Source organism: Nansenia antarctica, assembly GCF_963989245.1.
Source record: "Nansenia antarctica genome assembly, chromosome: 3".
NCBI lineage: Eukaryota > Metazoa > Chordata > Actinopteri > Argentiniformes > Microstomatidae > Nansenia > Nansenia antarctica.
The window spans coordinates 66,006,794-66,011,121 of record NC_137688.1 but is presented as its reverse complement, the minus strand read 5'-3'; the positions used below and the strand labels follow the sequence as shown (position 1 = coordinate 66,011,121).

General features: G+C 46.9%; 1 pseudogene across 1 annotated transcript; it reads right to left on the bottom strand.

Annotated features, from left to right (window-relative positions):
• Positions 1-1,082: 1,082 nt before the first annotated feature.
• On the bottom strand, positions 1,083-1,450 carry LOC308154279 (histone H2A-like; annotated as a pseudogene). The gene has a single exon. The product of its transcript is annotated as a histone H2A-like (transcript).
• Positions 1,451-4,328: the final 2,878 nt, after the last annotated feature.

The window sequence follows — 4,328 nt, the reverse complement described above, 5'->3', positions numbered from 1 at the left end:
AAAAGTGTTTTTTTTTTTTGGGGGAAAACAATTTGGAGGCCCTTTTTGTTTGGTGGCCCCAAGCAATTGCCTTGGTTGCCTCTATGGACGGGGCGCCTCTGCATGTACTATACTACTAAACCAACGCATAATTTCTACTAACACAGTAATATGACATGATCACACTAGTCTAGTCGTGTTTAAGCCCAGGAGGAGGATAAAGATGATGATAGATGAGGATCTTCTTCTCCTGGGTTGATGACGAAAGATGGCGGCCGTTAGCATCACAAACACTATGCTAACAACACTATGATAACATCCTCCGTAGTATCTAGGATAAACGGGTTATTTTGATAAACTGGACACATTTTGTGAATATATATGGTTACTTTCTCGCCTAAAAACATATAAAAACTTCATAAAATGACATATTAACACTTGTAGAGCCAAATTACAGATTGTAGCCAATGGCGGCCAAAATTGAGGATTTTATATTTGTAGATGATTCGCAATGCATCCTGGTATCAAGGGGTAGCGTACCCCTAGCCCTTCGAAGCTAGTCTGGTCCTGGAATCGCTCGAAACGAAGTAATAGTTAGCCCTCCCCCTTACCCCTAGCCCTCGATGAAATATGAATTGGGACAGCCCTCCCCCTAAACGTGAACGCGCAAATCGAGCCATAGGGGTGAAAACGAAGGGCTAGGGGTGAATTGGGATTGGCCCTAATACGTCATCCGTAGTGTAATGAATGGGTTAGTTCATAGTCAGGACAGCGCATGCGCCTTAGAGAGAGTTCATGATATACCAGTAGGTGACTGACAGGTGTCGAGAGAACCAAAGTAAACTGGTTATACCTTTGTTGAACCCAGACTCAAGTGTCTTATTATTCTATGTCCAAGTGACATTACACATAGTATCGTAGAAAAGCATTGACGCTCGCGATTCATTCACAACTTGAATTTTTAGGCAGCTTGCGAAAAAAGCGTTTGAATTAGCTATATCATCCAAATAATAGGATTACTTGATATATAATTAACAAATTGGCAAGCTAAGCTACATAGTATATATTAGAATCCGACGACGAGGTTTCGTTTACTGGGAGTTTTACTTGGCTTTGGCGGGCTTCTCGGTCTTCTTGGGGAGCAGCACTGCCTGGATGTTGGGCAGCACACCGCCCTGAGCGATGGTCACACCGCCCAGCAGTTTGTTCAGCTCCTCGTCGTTACGGACGGCCAACTGCAGATGACGGGGGATGATATGAGACTTCTTGTTGTCAACTCCAGGATCTCAGCAGTCAGGTACTCGAGCACGGCGGCCAGGTAGACCGGTGCGCCAGCGCCCACACGATGGGCATAGTTGCCTTTGCGCAAGAGCCTGTGCACACGGCCCACTGGGAACTGGAGTCCAGCTCGGGAAGAACGGGTCTTTGCCTTTGCTCTGGCTTTGCCTCCGGTTTTACCTCTTCCTGACATCTTGAAACTTAAAGCGGGTTCTGTGCTAGTTATAAGCCGCTTTTCCACTACGGTGCTGACTTGGTGCTGACCCGGGTCAGCCCGCTTCGTTCCCCTTTTCCATTCGTCGTTCCAGGTCGCTTCGGTCCCAGGTCAGCTCGCTTCTTTAGCTCCACATCAGAGCAGGGTCTAAAATTTCATATCCGGGTCTCTTTGCCAGGCTGCGTGTGACGTGTGACGCTGCACACCGTTGATTGGTCAATGGAAAATCGTCATCCGATGGAAATCACCTCGAATCTCTAACCGCCATTTTTAAAACTCAGCCGGCAGCGAACAGCATACAACAGCGTACTAGATACTAGTTCTTTACTGTTAATTTGACTGTTTCTACTATTCTTTTTAATTATGGAATCGTGTTCGAGTTGGGCACCAAACGAGGTCCAGGCCCTCATCTGTATTTGGTCTGAAGACCAAATCCAGCGAGATCTGTACTCTACCGTTCGTAATGCGAAGATCTTCCAGACAATTTCTCGCCGTTTGTTGGACATTGGCGTTCACAAGACACCCAAGCAGTGCAGAGATAAACTGAAGAAACTCAAAGCGGATTACAAGAAAATCAAGGACCACAACGGCCGCAGTGGAGTTGAACCACGAACCTCGCATTGGTACGACGCTATAGATGCAGTGATCGGACTACGACCGAATCACGCGAGCATAGAACTGACGGCGTCGATGGTCCCGGCAGTGTCGTTGCTGGAGGCCACCATGGCCGGTACTATCCAGGAGGAGCAAGGTATGATATGATACAATAGACGTATGATACCAATCTACTACTAACTAGCTACTATCTTAACTGTATTTGTTGTAGCTGCTAGCTAGCTAACAACAGCAGCCATTGTTTGTCAACGTGCTATCTGCTAGCTAGCTAACAACAGCAGCCATTGTTTGTCAACGTGCTATCTGCTAGCGAGCTAACAACAGCAGCCATTGTTTGTCAAGTCTTTGTTTGGCTAGCAGCTCGTCTTAACTCTATTTTTCCTGCTTAACGGGATGTTTTATTAATTAGTGTTGATATAATGTGCTTTTCAGAGGACACACAGGTGGAGACGGACAACGAGTGCATCCCGAATACTCCGGGTACCTCCACCTCCACCCCCAGTCCCAGGCCCAGTCCCAGCCCCAGCCCCAGGCCCAGGCCCAGCACCCCCTGTCCTGTGACCCATAATCGCTCAGGTATGAATGGTCTTTATTGTCATTGATATAGTACAGGTACCAAACAACGACATTTGGGAGGGGTGGCTCCCCTGGTGCTAGGAAAAAATAATAATAAAATAAAATAAAACTAGAAGGGAAAGGAGCTGGTTTACATAAATAAAGGCTATGTACACTATCCACTATACTATGCTACTATACTGTACAAATAAAACACTGTGCTGTACTTCATGTATTACTTGTGACCTTGAATGTACTTCTTATTTTAGCCAAAAGGAAAATAGGGACCTGGCAATTTGAACACCTGGCCTTCATGAAGGAGTCGGAGCAGTGCAACAGGCAGCATCTCACTGTGGTGATGGAGAGGGAGGATGCCAAGGAGCAGGCCGCCCAGCAGCATCTCACTGCGCTGATGGAGAGGGAGGATGCCAAGGAGCAGGCCGCCCAGCAGAGGGAGGATGCCAGGGAGCAGAGGCAGGAGAAGGTGGCTGCAGCCTTCCACAGCGGTTTTTTGGGCGTCTTTGGAGACTTCAATGTCATCAATGTCATGGCAGGACGCCCAAGGAAGTAGAAAGACTGACTTTTGACTTATGTCTGACAAATATTAGTAAATAGTTTGAGAGTGACTTTGCACGTTTGCAGTGTTTTTGCACGTTTGCTGTGTTTTAATTGTATTTCACTACACTTTGCACCTTAATAAATACCGTGATCTAATCTCTGTGTGTGTGTGTACCTAACAATGATGCCACAGTGACCTAAAGTAGTCGCCATCTCATATGCTGAGCATAACAATGCTGCTACAGTTCATAAAGCAGACAAGTGAAGGCAGTGGTTTTAAGGGTTAAAAAAACATGACTTTATTATGTGTAGAACAACATATGTGCAGAACAATGTCCACTAGCAATGATTCAAACATGCAGACAATCACAATGATGCTACAGGGAGGTAAAGTAGCGCATCAGCCCCTGACGCACACCCAGTCCCTCAGTCTCAGCACTTTGTGGCCGCGCCACCAAGGATGGTTCTGGTGTGTCATGAACACTCCATTCCTGTATGTAGTCCTCACCTTGGGCTTCACAAAGGTTGTGTAGAGCGCAGCATGTAATCACCATTGATTTCACCAGGGCCAGATCACAGTCATTCCGCTTCATAAGGCAACGCCACCTGCCCTTGAGTCTGCCAAAGGCATTCTCAACAGCAACCCTTGCTCTGCTTGTTTTCATGTTGTACTGTAGTTGTTCTTCAGTCAGTCGTCCGTTATCAGAAAATGGCTTCAAAAGCCAGCTGTGCAGGGGATATGCAGCATCCCCTAGAAGGTAGTAACCAATGTCACATCCACCAATGTTCCTTGTGCGACCTGAGAAAAGGTTTCCAGTGCTGGCTTGCTCCCACAGCTCGGACCGACGGAGAACACGGGCATCATGCATACTCCCTGTAAACCCTGTGCAGACATCCCAGAACAATCCCTTTCCGTCTACAACGGCTTGCAGGATGATTGAGTGCCAGCCCTTACGGTTGAAATAGTCACAGTGGTATTCTCTTGTTGCCAAAATGGGGATGTGAGATCCGTCAATAGCACCAACACATTGTGGAACCCCCCATCTATGCTCGAAGTAGTCAGCCATTTCCTCAAACTTTGCCTGGGTTGGAACATGAATGAGTTCTGGTACTAGTATCGCTTGTACAG